Here is a 15,950-nt window from a genome sequence, read left to right as displayed (position 1 = left end):
GGCTGCTTCTTCCCACAGAGTCCTGGCCTCCTTCAAGCTCAGTCACTTGAGATGTCATGGGGCCCCCCACAGACCATACATTGGCATCTGCTCCACTGTAAATCTCCATGGGGGGTGGGGTGGGGGGGCCGCTCTGCCCTCTCACGATGGGCTGCAGGGGGGACTCTGCTCTGAGACACATCCCCCTCCCTTTCCTCTTCCATTCTTCCACTGGCCTCGGTGTTCACGCAGATGTCACAACTCCTCACTACTTTAACTCTTCCTCCCACATCCCTTCTTAAATACATCATTGCAGAGGTGCAGCTGATGGGCTCAGTTTTGGTGCAGAGGTGGGCCCGACTTGGAGCTGGGGGATCTCTGAGAAGCTTCTCACAGGGGGCCACCCTTGTAGCCCCCTCCCCTGCTACCAAAAACCCCACCACTCACTCTTACACTTTTGTACAGCCTGATCAGGGATGTCCAGCCCGAATTCCACCAAGCCCAAAGGTTAATAGTTTACTCACGCTTTGTCTTAAAAAAATCTTGGTCTAAATCCAGGAGGTCATAGAAAATAAGCAGTGGACCTTCTGGGGACTCTCTGCTACTGCATTAACCGAGCTGTTCTTTCAGAAACACCAAAGGCTGAGTGCTCTAAGCAAAGCTTCAGCGAAGATACAGAGGTGATTAAAACTGGCAGAATGCCTTTAAAAAAGGATATAGCAAAATTTAATTTAGGTAGATGTGTTATATCCAATGCTGGTAGTGGAGAACTATAAATAGTATTTATACTCCCGGTTAATGGGGGAGTTACAGTTCTGAGCCATGGATGCAAAGAAGTTCAGCTTTGTGCCTAAACTAGACTAGGTCATGACGGACGCAGAATGAAATTATATTAGTCCCAGTTTGTCTATTTTCCCACTGTTTATGGGGAATTTGAGGAGTCTGATCTAGCGGTGCTCAGAGCTGCAGTTGCACGCTGCTGCTTGTACACGCTAAATGCAGCTAAAGAAACGGCTTTCGTGTTCCCCGGCTATGAAGTGATCATTCATAAACCATCACAGGCAAGTGGATGAATAAAATGCATTGAATGTTGGCACAGAAACCAAGGGCTGCATTGAAGATACTGTTAAATAGTAATGTGTTTTCGTGCCTGGCCAATTAGGAAGTGTCTGAAGATACGTGAAAATTTAGATCTATTTTTACAGAGTGCACAAAGTCAGAGTCACAGCACTTAAGGCCCCCAAGCTCCCCCCCCCCCAGCCACTTCTGAAGGAACAGATGTCACCCATTCAGTCACCATAAGGACAAACCCAGGATTTGCTATCAACAGAACTAATGTTGCTGGCCAGTTTTGTCTATGATTGTTAATTCTTCCATGTAATCTTTTAAATGAATGAATTAATAATAGCTATTAATAGCTGGCCTTTGATGCTTCAGGATTCCCCAGTTTAACTTGGCGTGAGACACCATAGCACATGCTTGGACCGTTGTGGCTAATTGCTGCTCGTGAGCCTGCCCTAAATATCACACGTCAGCGCTGGCACTCAGCGAAGGGATGCATATGATGCTTGGCTGTAGTGAGCAATCCTTGAGAGAAGGAATAAATGTCCTTCACGATGAATTATCTGGTTTTTTTTATGGTTAACATCAATTATTCCTTTAATCTTCAAGTCTGTATAGGTCTCTTAAAATGCTTTACAATTTATTTCATAATTTATGTAATTTTACATGTTATCTTAACAGTGGTTTTATGTACAAAGTTTCCAGGCTGCTTGAAATAACTCTATACAGGCACACACAGTCAGGTGGGCATACCTTCTACAGATACTGATGGAGTAAGTTGGAATAAATCGATTCCTATAAAACCCTTTTCAATTAGACATTTTGACTTCATAATCTCCCTACAGAAACACAAGGTTTTTGTAACCTTCACGAGACTTACAGCCCTTATAATCCTGATATGGCTGTGGGATTTCTTGCCCGTCCTTTTAAACTTTTCATCTTCACGATGCCCTCTCGGAGCCTCGCTGCTCCTTTTGTCTTCCCTTTGGTAAGCTCCTTGCCTGGGTTCTGATTGATTCATTGGGATGAGTCACAAGCACTGAAAGCTCCAGCCAGATGACTCTGTTCCTATTAATGGCATTCATGGGAATAAATATGAAAATAAGTAATTATGTATTATTAAATCCTGTGTATACGGCTAGGGGGTTTTTGGTCTGAAGGATTATCTTTGAGCTGTTGTAGGAACTCTGTCCCAGAGTGTCTGTCTTAGTTTCTGTTCTATTCTTTTAACCTTGTTTTCTCGTTAGCTCCCCGGAAAAGGAGATTTCTTTCTCTATACGTGTATTTTTGGGGGTAAGGCTGGCTACCCCCTCAGTCCATAGAGGCCCACTGAATACTTACTGTGCCACAGCCAGTTTTCCAGCCCCTCCCCGATGCAATCAGTGAGCAAACCCAGTCAGTGTGCCCTTCCTTGGTCCAAGCAGAGCCTTGGCTCTCACTGGGGCTGCCCGAGCTCCCTCCTCGCAGGGGCTTTCTGGTTCCTGGCCTCCCCCATCCAAGCGCTGCCTGCTCAGCACCAAGCCTCCACGCCCAGCCCTGCCTAAAATCTTACACCCAGAGCTGGGATTTGCCTTTCAAATCACCTGCCCGAGCAGCTCGTGGCCCAGAATTGCCCAGAAGCTCTGGTCCTGCAGCATGGCAGGGACCCATGCAAACGTTTGGTCCTCGGTCCCTTAGAAGCTTTCCTGGACCTCTGGATTCATTGCCTGTTCTGCTGGACCACTTCCCTCTTTCCCAGTCACTTCATCCTTTATCTGACTTGGGGGACACAGTGGTCTAAGGAGGTCTGACCTTGAGTCAGTGCCCCATTACACAGTGCTTTTCCTGCAAAACTCTAGGGAATCAATAAAATTAACGTTTCTACTATAGTCGCCCTAAGAGGAAAATGTGGGCTTCTCCAAGATGCCGTGTAGGTAAATAATAAGCAATTAATTGAAGAGCAGGGTCTGATTTTGCAGCCTTTCTGGTGAGCGAACAACGGTTGCATCGGCAGAGCGACTCTTCAAAAATGCAATTATACATGGGAGCGTACGCGTGGCAGCGCTCAAAACCCAGAGGACAAAGATACCTTTGGCCGTGCCGGAGAACTGTTTGAGCGAGCCTGTGTTTTGCAGATGATATTCCCATAAACATTGCAAGAGGAAATGGGAGCAGCACGGAGCAGGAAAGACCGGTGATGCGGTGCCGGGCTCCCGGCAGAGCCCCTGCCCCTCGTTTGTGTGCTGGGAGGGGGGGACAGGTTGTGTAGCTTCTCCCATCAGCAAAAACATTCCTGGCTTTATTAGCAGCTTTCAACTGGCAGCCAATGCTGATTTAATACTCGTGCTTTTTTGATGAATTGTTGCTTAGTCTGTTTTGAATACTTTCTGCATGACTAATTAATGTACCGAAATGAATGAAGTTGTGGTGTTAAACTTTGCGCTAGTATGTGCAGACAAACGGCTGGAAGTCACAGCTTTTCTTCAGAATTTTTATCTAATCTTTGCATTCTCAGGGACGGGGCTTTGCTTGTTATCTAAAAGCCACTTAACCGAGCTAAAATGTGATGTCATGCTTCTCTAAATACACGTAGGTATTTATGTTCCGTCTGTTGAGAAACAGACTTGAATATAGTGAGATATACGTAATTACGTTCTTTTAATGATAACAAAACCCACTTCAGATTGGCAAGAGATGAAAACCTGAAGCCTCATATATGGAGTTTTGCTTGAGTAAAGCGTTCTGTAACATTATGCTGGGCTAACCCGGCGTGATTCATCGCTGGAAAGACACTCCCAGCCGGAGCAGATAGAAATCAGTCGCTATTGACCCTTGTGAAGAGCCGCGTCAGCCCCTCAGAGCGGAAAAGCTGCTGGGAATAAGGTAACCCCACAGCCAGGAGAGTTTCTGTTTCAGATTTGAACAGTGCTGGCGAGGCGCTCGGTTTGCTCTGCGCTGCGGAGAGATGCCGTTCCTCTTCCCATTCCCCACGCTTTTGAATTTATGCTTTATTGTCTATAGATTTTCTTTTTTTGTTTGTATATTTTTTAATTTTTGCCCTGAAACAAAGACGGCTTGAGTAAGAGAGTAGAATAGCAACATAATTGTTTAATCTACCTCTCTCTCTGCCTGATATAATCCAGCATCTAATTTTTAACGAAGCATGAAAGCAAACTAGAGCTCAGCACCGTGCGTGCCCGGTGAAGATCCTAATCTCCCCTTGCCACCCGAGAAGAGCCTGGGCCGGGCACTTTGGCCCCATGCCCCGGGGGGGGGGACCCAGCCAGGGAGCTGGGGTGCGGTAGAACAGCACCCGCCCAGGGGCACCGGGGTCCCCAGGGTCCCCCTCCCGCCAGCTCTGCTGAGGGCGTGATGGAAACCCCCTGATCGACGAGCCAGAAAGTGCGTGCTGCAAAGGTACATCTCTTTCTTCTTAAAAAAAAAAAAAATCTTTCTAATCTTTTACTCTTTTCCAGGAAACAAAAAAAAAAAAAAAAAAAAAAAAAAAAGGCAATTTTTTTGGTCTAAAAGTCACCGCGGTTGACACGTGCTTAGCAAAACACCCCGTGTGCTGTGGGAGGGAGAAGCTAAACCTGATTGTTTTCAGTTCCTTCAACTACCCACCGGGTTAGTTAAGCTCAAGATCAGGATTAGTTATTCCGTGAGGGAGCAGACCCACAGCCTGGGGGGATCCGGTGAACACCTCCTGCCCACCCGCTTTGGGGTGGAGCCCCCCTCCTCACAAAAGACCCCCTTACCCTCGGTTTTGGTGGGTTTTTTTCCTTTTTTTTTATGTGGGGGGGGGAAGGAAGGAGAACTTCTTTTGGGTGGGGAGCGTGGCCAGGGGGGAACTGGGCTCATCTTGCAGCACCAACACCTAAAGGTGCCGGGGCAGAGATGCACGTCGGTTTGTTTGGGTTTATTTGTTGTTTTCTGGGGGGGGTTGGTTGGATTTGGTTTGGTTTAGCTTGGTGCTTTCTTTTGTTTTTTGTTTGTTTTGGTGGGTTTTTAAAAGTTTTTAAAATGTTAATTTTTTTTTTTTTTTTTAATTGTGTTCCTTGTTTGCTTTTGTTTTTTTGCTGTTCTTGTTTATTTGTTTGTTTGGTGGGTTGTTTGTTTGTTTGTTTTAATAAAACAGGGCAGTTTGCCTGGGTGCTTTTTGCCATGAAGGCAGGTGGGGTTGGGGGGAGGCGATGGGGCAGACAAGACTCGGTTCTAAGACTGGCTGCTCCCACCCCTCTCCCCAGAGGGCTCACTGGTATTTGGCAGGAGACCGTGGGTGTGATTTTTCTTATGAGAGCCAGCTTCTGAAAAAGGAGTTCTTTACAAATTGCTTTCTGAGTAAAAGCAAAGGAAAAAAAAAATCTGTATGTTGTGAAGCTGCAAAAGAACACCGCGTCACTGGCGCGAGCGAGCTTCCTGCTCTGTCTTGTTCTTTAAAAAAATATCACTATGTGGAATAATAAATTAATTTCTTAGGCAGAACTAGTTGTGTTTCCAATTGTAGCCAGCGCATGCGCTCTTTTCTGCTAAAATACACATTCTTTTTGGAGGGAAGCATCAACAGGTTCTTAATTATAATTACAACCTATAGCTAGTGTACTGGAAAACGCTGAATTACATCGCTCGCCAAGACAATAGGCAAGCTGTATAATTCTTTCATATGTCCACATGATTTCTTTTCTATTTTAGAAACTTTTACGTAGTAACGGATATTGACAGATATGAAAGCTTACCTAATTGTGAGACTACCTGCAGGAGTGTCCCTCGTGTTTAATATGGCACATTGTTGGGTGTGTACATGTTGATTTTTTAGCATCAGAAGTCCAGGCTGCGCAGAAGGGCTGCGGCTCACCTTTTTTTTGGCTGTATGAGCCTCATCATAAGGCACAGGGCTGATGGTTATCATGGATTGTGAACTTCCAACGGGCAGAAACTTGCACAATATATGTATTCTCTCTCAAATAAAAAAAAAAAAAATGTTGCCCCAGAGAGCTTGTTCTGTGGAAATTAATAGTAAATAATCAAGACCTCAGTGTGAAATGGGTGGAGAACCCCATGTGGCCATTGACATACTTTCAGAACAATATCTGTTGAATTTTTTTTTTCGCTTTTATTGCTGTGAAAACACCATTTGGCAGAGAAATAGGACGATCTCAATGCGTCCGAGCTGTGGGCTGCTGCTGGACGGTGGGGGGTCAGACCAGCTCCAGCTTCACGGCTGCGGAGCCGCGAGGATTTCAGACCTGGCTGCTTGGATTTCTGGCATGGGAACGTAACGATGCCATCCACTGCGTAGCAAGTGCTTCAGGAAGGATGGCTGAAATGAAAAATGCATCTATTTCTGCTTTAGTGAGCGGTGAGCTCGCAGGGTCCGGGCGTTGGTAGAGAGGAGGTGTCAGGACGAGGTTTTCTCCACCAGATCCGCGTTTGCTTTGCCGCGGAACAAAGTGAAAATAAGCCATTGGTGAGGCACTTCTGGGTGGGTGATCGTTGCAATAATAAATAGTGATTTAGCTCATTAGTCCTGCTCAGATAAAATGATTCCCAACACTCACCCGATTAGTTATGCAAACGCTGAGGACAGGCTTTTAATCAGGCTGGTCCTCGGGTCTAAACCTGCTGCCTCCCCTACAGCCCTGGGAGGTGCCAGCAGGGAGGGAATCCGACCCTTCCAGTTTCCACTAGATTTTTTAGGCCAGTGCTGACATAAAAACATTTGAAAAGTCATCCTGCTTGTATTACAGTAGAAGACTTGTTCGCTGTAAATCTAAAACTTTATTTATGCGTCAGTGATCTGCTCGTTTAATTATCTGGCATTCGCGTGTCTGATCTTCAGCCTGATTTCCTCCAACTCTATGGTGTAAAAGGTAAAGTATAAGTTACAATGTAGTTTGGAAATAGAATAAATTACTTTTTCAGTTTTTACTCATGAGTAGGACTGGGGTTTTCCAGTGGAAACCCAAGTCTGAATCCCTTGATTTGTGCAGACTTCCTACTACCGTTAGAATTGGCAAGTCTAGCAGTATAAGGAGTGCTAAAATAATTGCTGTACATCCTTCAAGATGTTATTTAGCCATGTATGAGCCTGACCGCAGTAAGCTGGAACCCCTCTCCTCTCCCTGGCCCCCCCCATTGCACGTAGTGTCTGTCACATTGATGTGATGGGATAGGCAGGACAACTCGCCCGGGTCAAGTGGTCGAACAGCCAAGCTTGGGCGGTCGGCAGCAGAGATTGAAGCATGGCTTGGTGGGGCTGATGGATTGGTTCAATAAAGCTCAGTAAGACACATTTAGTTAAAATTAACTCGTTTGCCTTGAAAACAAACTCTTACTTTAATCCTAGGATGGCTGACGTGGTCCCTGGGTAAAACATGGCGTATCTCAGTTGCTGATGGGTATCTTCTTTTGTAAGAAGATATTTACTGAGTGAGAGTAGCACAAAGTAGGTGGTAAGATAGAAATGCTGGTACTTTTTTGGCACTGTGAATAGTTTCTGACATTAGACAATACCTTCTTGTGATACATTTGGTGAGGAAGGAGGTGAATACAAATATATCCCATGTTTACTTCATCTTTTAAAAAAATCTTTTTGTATTCCATGATTTTTTGCAGGAGGAAGGGTTACTTTGGACGACAAGACTGCCTGCTTGTTGGAAAGCCTTCTTGCTCTTATAAAATGAAAAAATCTCCATGGTTTTCCTTGTTGTCAAGTATTACAATAGCTGTATTAGACCTTAGATGCCCATTTTTCCCCGGTGAATTTACTATCTTTGTTCTGTGGGTGAACTACTCAGAGAGGAGCGTAGTTCTTATCCCTCGGTCACCATATGTTCGCAGCAATAATCATCATTTTCCACAAGTGCCAGTGTTTGGTCTGTTGTGCATACACGGTCCTTTAGCATCTCTGATATAGTTTCTATAAAGCTGCTGTGGGGATTTCATGGTAGAGACATATGTATTTAGGCAGGACCATATATCATTAACTTCTTAAATAGTTTTGATGTTTGTATACCAAATAAAATCATGGTTTATCACTCGACACGTGATAAAAAAGGGAAAAATTCTCTACAAATGGCACTGCCATTTGTACTTTGCCCGGCTTTGTGCCTACGTGATCCCCAGTTCAGACCCTTCTTCCGCACCGCAGGGCGTGATTCGGTCTGAATCCACAATATTGCTATTTATTTGGCTCACAGCAGTGCCAAGGCAGGGCGTTAAGACTGGGTCTCTCTCAGAAGGGATCCTGCAGATGCACGCAGCGGGAGCTGCACCTCGTGCCAGGACTTTACTTTGCTGTGATACTCAGAAAATTCTTTGTGGAAACCTTGACATTAAATATTGGGATGTACTGAGGATGAGGACATAAAATACCCCGCGTGCTCCTCCATCAACGTGTATTTCAGAGTAAGCTGTTGCGGGGGCTCGCCTTGCCTGGCTTTATATAAACAGCTAAATATGCTGTATAAACTGCTAAGTATGGGACGAAGGGATGGGAGGAATAGAGTAAATTATAATTCAAAGTTTTATTGTGTCCTTTTTTCCTTTTATGTGTCCATATAGTACATAAAATTCCTTGTGTATACTATTTAAATTCTGAGAGTTTTATCTGACCTTTCATTCTCTTCCTATACAACTGCCTTTCCTCTAATAGAATTACATAAATTACTGTCATCAAATTCTGCCTGCAATTACTTTGTATCAGTCAACTTACTGGTTTTGTGTGTATCTGCTCTCATCTCATTAGCTGTTGTACAGACGAATTATGACTTGTAGGTAGTTGACTGACGAGCTGTCGCATGATGCCTTTGTATACTGAAGGTATTTGGCTGGCAAAACGTTAATGTAAACATTTCAGCATTAAGCAGGTTACAAAATTACCGGGGTTTATATTGACAAGGGTGTTTCCATATTAAGGGATATGCAGTGCAGAAGAAGAAAAGTATGTAAACAGGTTAACTAGACCAAATTATTGGGGTTTAGAAATTGGTTTATAGTGTAGTGAATGAAATTATTCTGGAAAACTGGAAGTCACACAAACGATCTTTTCGTGGTACTCTATATTCAGAAACGCTGAAGGCTGCATACTCATGACCTTCCCTAATTTTGACCTTATTAGATATGGCTATTAAGTGCCCAAGGGCAATTAAAAAAAATCCTCAGAGAAATAGCTTTTCAAGGGAACTTACATGAACTGCTGCTTAGTGTTTGATTTTAATTTTTTTTAATTCCTCCCCCCCCTCCAATAGTTGGAAATTGCTAACTCTAGTCCCTGTTCCCTTTCACTGTTATCATTTCTTTATTCATGCAGAGATTTTTAGACAAAATAACTTTGCAGTGCAAGTCCACGCTATTTTCCAGCTCTCGTCCTGAAGCGCAGTTGGGGTGATTGCAGCTTGTTGTCTTTTTATGCCACGATATTCACATTACTGTTACAGAGATCAATGGGTTTTTTGTCTGGGTGGTGGAGGGAGGGGCCTGACAAGCTCATTTCTGGAGTTTAATCAGCCATAGGATGGATTTTTTTTTTTTTTTTTTAAGTAAACAGTATGTGCCTACAGTTGTGCTGTGGAAGATATGGTAAAGGTATGCAATAATGGTTTAAGTCACCAGAAAATAAAGTTGGTATGAAGGGTGAGGACAATCAGACCAAAATATTCGTCACTTAAACCACTGGATTTCTGTTTGTCAGCTCCAAGCTTTCTTGTGCAGATTTTAATTTGTTTGTTGTTTCATATTGATGTGCATGATTTTTGATGTTAACGGAGTAGATTCAGTTAGGTTACTTTTCAGATGTTCGTTTTAAATAATTGAATAAAACCTAATTTGGGCAACTGTGTGCATAACCGTTTTCCTAAAATAACGCTGATGTGAGTGGAAACAATAACTCTTGTTTCCAGAATAATGGAAGTCCTTGATTAAATTTTAGCATCTGAACATGCCGTTCTGTGCATCTGTTGCTCGAGTCATACGGTCTCGTGGGCTTCCATCCACCAAAATCCCAAGGAGCAGCAGTTGAATTTCAGCATCCCAAATAAACTTAAACCTTTTCACCTGATTCTCTCCTTTCCCATGAGCGCATGCGCTTAATTTGAACACAATAAGCAGAAACTGTATCTGATCGGGTGGCCACTGATATGTTGTGAGATGTTTAACTCTGTTTCTTACATGTTCTCAGAGGCAAAACGTGTGTTTGATTTGGAAAGGCTTCCCTAAATTACAGCAATGCTCACTTGGTTTGAGTGGGTCGGTAGAGCGTTTTTAGGATAATTAGTTTGATAGTTCTGATGCGCACGTGCGGTTTATTTAGACTTAATTCATAGATGTTGTATAAATACCCATCTCCTATTTCCTTGAGTGTCGCCACATAAGGTTTATGGCACTTCTGTAGATCGAAATACATGAAATAAAATAGACTATTTGAATTTTCATAAATAAGGAAAGCCTTCAGATAAAGATGAGCACCAGTGTATTTTCATGACCAATTTGGCTAATACTGTTATTGTGGTATTGTGTATGTTTAAATATTTAATGGAGTCTAAGTTATTTTTACATATTTTTACTACATCTATTGAACATTTTGTTTTTGTGGATGCTAATAATCACAAGCATTCTCAGACTTTTCTGGCCTTAAATATTTAGCCAAGGGAGTTTGTTTTCCTGGGGTTCTTGTGTTAATATAACAAGAGCCTAAAGCTGAACCAGTACAGGGCTGGATTTTGTAGAAATCCCTACTGGTTTTAGAGCGCTCTTTCCAGACAAACATTTGGGGCTAAACTGCCGGGGAAGCAGATGCCCAGTCTGCAGATATTAAGAGTTAATATCTCTTGAGATGTGTTCATTCTCTTAAGGAGCTTCCAGCCGTCAGCGAGATCAGAGGGGCTGGCGAGGGTGGTGGCCGGCGCTGGAGGAGCGGGTGAGCGTCGGGTAGGGGCACGTCTTTCCGAGCCAACTGGAAATGGTGAACTTGAGCCCTGTGTGTTGGGATAACGGCCCTGACTTTGGGTAGGTTTACACAGCTTCCAAACAAGTTCATTTGGTGGGTAATAATTGGGGTGCTTCAGAGCACCCAAGGGAGTTAACAACAAGAAGTAGTTTGGGCGGAGAGAAAACTTTATTGATTGCCCCCAGCCCGAGAAAAGATTCGGTGTCCTTGTCCTCCTCATCTTACCTTCTGTCCCTGATGAATGATAAATGTGTGTTCACGCTTATATATGTGTATGCATGCTTTTATATCTGTGTGTGTGTGTTTATATATAGGTATAAAAAATATGCATATTTCTTAGTTGGTCCTCAAGGATTGGAAAGACTTTAAAGTTGTTTTATCAGCATCAGGCAAGCTGCTATGTAAGTATGAAAGTTTCATTGCTATTAAGCTGTTTTCAACAAGTGTTTAGCTTGTATATACCAAAATGTACACTGCTTTAACATATAGTAGACTACAGAGGGGATTTTATGGTTTTATAGTGGTTTTAAAATTAATATAATAATTTTCTTACTTTTTCCTAGATAAAAGAGGTTTTAAACAGCTTCTACCTCAGTATACCTTGGTTCTAGGTTTGATATTCAAGCGGCAAAAAGCAAAAGACTTTCTCATTGGTTTTTGTTCTCATGAGTGTTTTTCTGTGGTACTTCTTTCTTGAGCAAATTTCAGTGGAGGCAGCCAAGAGCATTGTTGAACCAACAAATATTTACCTGCTTAACAAGGGTAGAATTTTATATACACTGAAATAATTTACCTGGGAATAAAATTTGGTGTTATTTGGCTTGGTGTTCAGACGACAAACCTGTGGCGTTCTGGAGCTGATGAAATAAAAATCTCTGAGTATGACCCAGTTTGACAGCAAACTAGCCAGAAATGTGCCTTGCTCCAGGTACACCAAGCGCCCCATGTCTGATGAACCCTGCTTTCTTATGGCTTTGTGACTTATGCTGGTTTGTGTTTTGTAATTAATTTTCTTTCCATGATTGGGGCACCAAAGAGTTTTCTCTCAGTTGGGTTTGCTTTGTTTTGGGAGGAGGGGGTTGGTGGTTTTGGGGGTTGTGGGTTTTTTTGTGTCTAATGAGGTAACTAAAGCAAGCTGCAGTGTTTCCGTAACGGAGGCACTTGGAGGATATTTCCATGTTTCCAGTGTGTGCTGACTGATTTCCCAGCCTCTACCTTCTCGTCCAGCCTGTCCGAATGCCACCGATGAGTCTGAGCATTGCTTTGGATGGGGGAGGGAGTGGAAAGGCACGTGATGACACACACTCCTGTACAACGGCAAAATCTTCCTTTCCCTAAGAAATCATGCTGAAGACATGATCAAGAGAAGAAGGATGAAAAAGAGAGAAAGAAGCAATAATGTAGGCTGCATCAGATTGCTTTTTTTGCCCATCTTCAGTGAAAGGGTACAGAAGGGGTAGGGTAACCATTGGGTGACTCAATAAGTGCACTAACTGGTGGTGGGATTTGAGGTGGGAAATCCTCACACATGGAACTGCGTGTTGTTTCCCTCACCTTGAGAGTCTGATGTCATTAAAACTTTTTAGCACTTCTAATAATAGAAAAAATACTTATTTCCTAGCTGGCTCTTAAATGCCTTTTAGTGGATTAGTTTGAATCACATCAACTAAGAACTTGATCATCTGCCAGCCGCTAGAGTTGGCCCAAAGCTTTGTAAATTAATGAGCTCAAGGTGATTAGTACAGGTCTTGGTGCTTTGGACCATACACCAAATTGTTGCCATGCAAGGTGCATAGCACTGTATGCCTGTCACTTTTTGCCCGTTTTAATTCATATGCGGTGAGTGTTTGTTGGCTTGGCAGTCAAAATAAACATGAAGAGCTCTGTCCGTGATGCCAGTGAATGAAAATTATATTGAGGTTCCAAAAAATAGGATCAACGTTACAATGACTGCTTTGTTGTAGAGACACTTACTGCTCTGATAATTCTGATTCTGATTCAAGACCGTTGTACGTTTAGTGGGTTTTATCTGGTCTCCATTCACAAGACGTGTTTTGGGAAGAAGTTTTAAAGTCTTGCAGCAGCACTTCTGTGTTGCTTTTGTGAATGGAAAAATGTCTTTGTACAAATGTGTTGGTACATCTGTTGTATAGAGCAGTGGAAGCTACACAGAGCTGCTATGGCCACCAGCGCATCTTACCGATTATCTGTTGACTGTTAGTGAGTCAAGGAGAACCGAGCTGTTGCTTCCACCCAACAGGGCAAGTTCTGGTGATGTCTTTAGTACACACATTATCTGTAGAATTTTTTAAAAGTACAGTAACTCTCAGTAAAATGTAGCTTTCTTTGTAGGCAGGAAAGACTCGTGCATTTCATAAACTCTCAGACGTCTTCGGATGATGGAAGAATGATGTGTGCTGGGTATCCAAATTCTCTCCAGCGTTTGTGGTCCGATGACAGTTTGATGGATTTGGGAGAGGAAGCTCATCTTTCCGAGGCTGATCCCATTCCTGCCTGCTAGCTTGCATCTAGCATCTCCAGGAACTATTAATTCAGAGCACTTTTAAGCCATTTGGTTGAGTTTTGTTCCGTTTGATCTAGAATACTCGATAGCTGTGTTGGTTGATGCCAGCCTTTGTCTTCACTCTGTGTTTCTTTCTGATCAGCATACGTACTATATAATTGCTTTTCCAAGATCTTCACAATCCTCTTCTTTCCACGGGTGTCTGAAAACGGTTTACATTGGTTGGATATCATAATCTTTCTTGAGGGAGGATTATTTTCAAGGTGATTTGTCTTGAAATGATTATATGTGCTTTCAGCAGCTGTCAACAGCATCTGGTAGGGCTGGACCACCAGTTAGCAGTCTTAACTAGATCTGTCTGAGCGCCATTCATTTGTTGTATTTTTCACATTATTCTCAAGTGTTTCCAAGACTTTAATATCTGCTTCTTCTTTTCAAATCCAAAATACCCACGGATCTATATCAGTTCACTTGATATTTCTCAGGGCACCGTGTCTCACAACAGTTCTATTAAAATTGGTTCATTAATCAGGAGTGAGGCTGTAACTGTGGTCTCCAGTGGGGCACTAAGTCCCCTTGTACCTCCGGGACGTGTATCTATCTACTTTGCCAGTCCTTGATTGCCCCATCTCCTGCGATTCAGGTCCATCTTTTCAGAGTCGTTGAACATGGGACATATTTGGGGTCCATGCATGATTGTGCACACAGCAGTTCCTCGTGCTGCTGGGCAGCTGGAAGAGCAGCCAGGTGCTGTTGAAGTACTAGAAAAGTCATGTCTCATGGACAAACCTTGCAAAACGTGAGACTTGACTGTATAATCCAGCTTTTTATGTGTGTCATCTGAAATTTTTTGGTCCTCTGACACTTAAAATGACATATTGAGGTTGCTTAAAGAAAGCATCACCATCACCAGATCTTTGGCCGCTGTTTGCTGCTGTTGCTGAGCCCAGCTCAGGCTGCATGAGATGAACCTACCAAGCCTGGTCCTTTGTGGGTGGCATCCTCCGTGGCTGTCACCTGGGGTCAGTTGGGTGATAACAGTGTGTTTGCACAGTTAAATGCTGTTCAAGTTAAGCAGCCCTTGGCCTTGATGTGAGTTGTAGCATCTACTTTACAGATTCTCTCCAAATCTGACCCATAATCATACCCTTGACTTAACTGTGGTTAAAACTCCTGGGTTTCTACAGCTGTCAGAACTGGTTGGCAGTGATGTCAAATTAAGATCTGAATGATTTCTTGTGATTCAGAGCAGATAGTAACTCCTCCATCTCCAGTTGGGGTTTGAGGTTCTGTCTTCTGCCCCGTGCCGCGTCTGGGCAGTGAGCAGCTGGGCAGGAACGTCCTGTGCGGGCAGATATGAGCTGGTGGTTTTGCTGCCTGACGCTGTTTTGAAGTGTCTCCACGTCTGTCTGCTCCAACTTAAATATAGCCACATTATGTAAGAGTCCACACTGTGTTTTTGTTCTGTGCATGTAGAAGCTGATAGTGTGATAAGATGGTAACTGTGCCTTGAGTTGGACATATGTATTTCTATTAACCCTGAGGGTAGTGTTGTAAAAGTGCTCTTTTGTTTCCAGTTTAGCACAGGAAGCTAATTTTGGCTTCATTTAATATTACTGCTCAAATTGGCAGGGAATCAGAAATTTAGTTACATGACATCATATCTCTGGCACAGCAGCATGGCTTGGAGCCTCGTAGAAACCAACCCCCCTGATAATAAATCAAAAATTGAAATAGCTGTTCAAGTCTGTCATAACAAGAGAAGGTTGGATGGTGCAATTATTTTATTTCTTCTCTTCCGCTTTGAGAAGACAGACAAAATTTTCTGAACTGGATGCTGAAGTATAAGCAAGCTCAGGGGATGAAGTTTCGGGTTTTGTGCTCTGGGGATGGGTGCCTGCCCTGTGCCCCTCTGCTGCTGTCGGGGCTGAAAATTCACCTGATCTCCCCGCACAGTGCCTTCACTTTGGCCTGGGTCTGCCGATTTATTGCAGAATGGTAATTATGAAGATTGAACGTGTTTCCACTTACACAAAAAAAAATAATAAACCTACGCTAGCTGATAAGAGCAGATGGTGGTTTAGCTTGCAAGAGCTGTAGCTACTTTGTTTCTGGTGTAAAGTTGATCTTTTAAATTTTTTTTTTTTTTAGCTGAAAGAATATAAAGCAAATAAGTAAACCACCAACTATTTTGCTTTCTCAGGTGAATAATTTTAATGGCTACGATGTGCAAAGTTATCGAGTTTATAGTTGGTGACCTGGGAGAAATAAATCACTTGTGGAGGGGTGAGACATTTTCTGCTTTCCTGCTGGCTTTATTACATAGGGGAAAAGGTGTCGATGTGCACAGAGAGTAAATATAAGATCAAACTTTATAAACTTTTACCCAGTGTTTTTTTTTTTTTTTCTTTATTTCTCTAACATTTTTATCTTGAGCAATGCTTTTTTTTTTTTTTTTTT

At 42.9% G+C, this 15,950-nt stretch overlaps 1 protein-coding gene across 4 annotated transcripts in view; it reads left to right on the top strand.

Moving 5' to 3' along the window:
* Window positions 1–3,835: 3,835 nt before the first annotated feature.
* LYPD6 (LY6/PLAUR domain containing 6) overlaps window positions 3,836–15,950 on the top strand; it is a 39,993-nt gene continuing 27,878 nt past the window's right edge. The window contains exon 1 of one of the 4 annotated variants that reach the window (XM_032987079.2): window positions 3,836–3,903. The gene's annotated coding sequence lies outside the window, so the exon portion shown is untranslated. Of the gene's footprint in view, window positions 3,904–4,310; window positions 4,438–8,223; window positions 8,428–11,004; window positions 11,026–15,950 lie in introns of those variants that run through there. The other 3 variants (XM_032987082.2, XM_032987081.2, XM_032987084.2) reach the window with 3 other exon arrangements.

This window comes from Tyto alba, unplaced genomic scaffold, assembly GCF_018691265.1.
Source record: "Tyto alba isolate M040663 unplaced genomic scaffold, T.alba_DEE_v4.0 Super-Scaffold_7, whole genome shotgun sequence".
NCBI classification, from domain to species: domain Eukaryota; kingdom Metazoa; phylum Chordata; class Aves; order Strigiformes; family Tytonidae; genus Tyto; species Tyto alba.
Note: the sequence above shows the minus strand (reverse complement) of the source record. Positions and strands in the feature narration are given on the sequence as shown.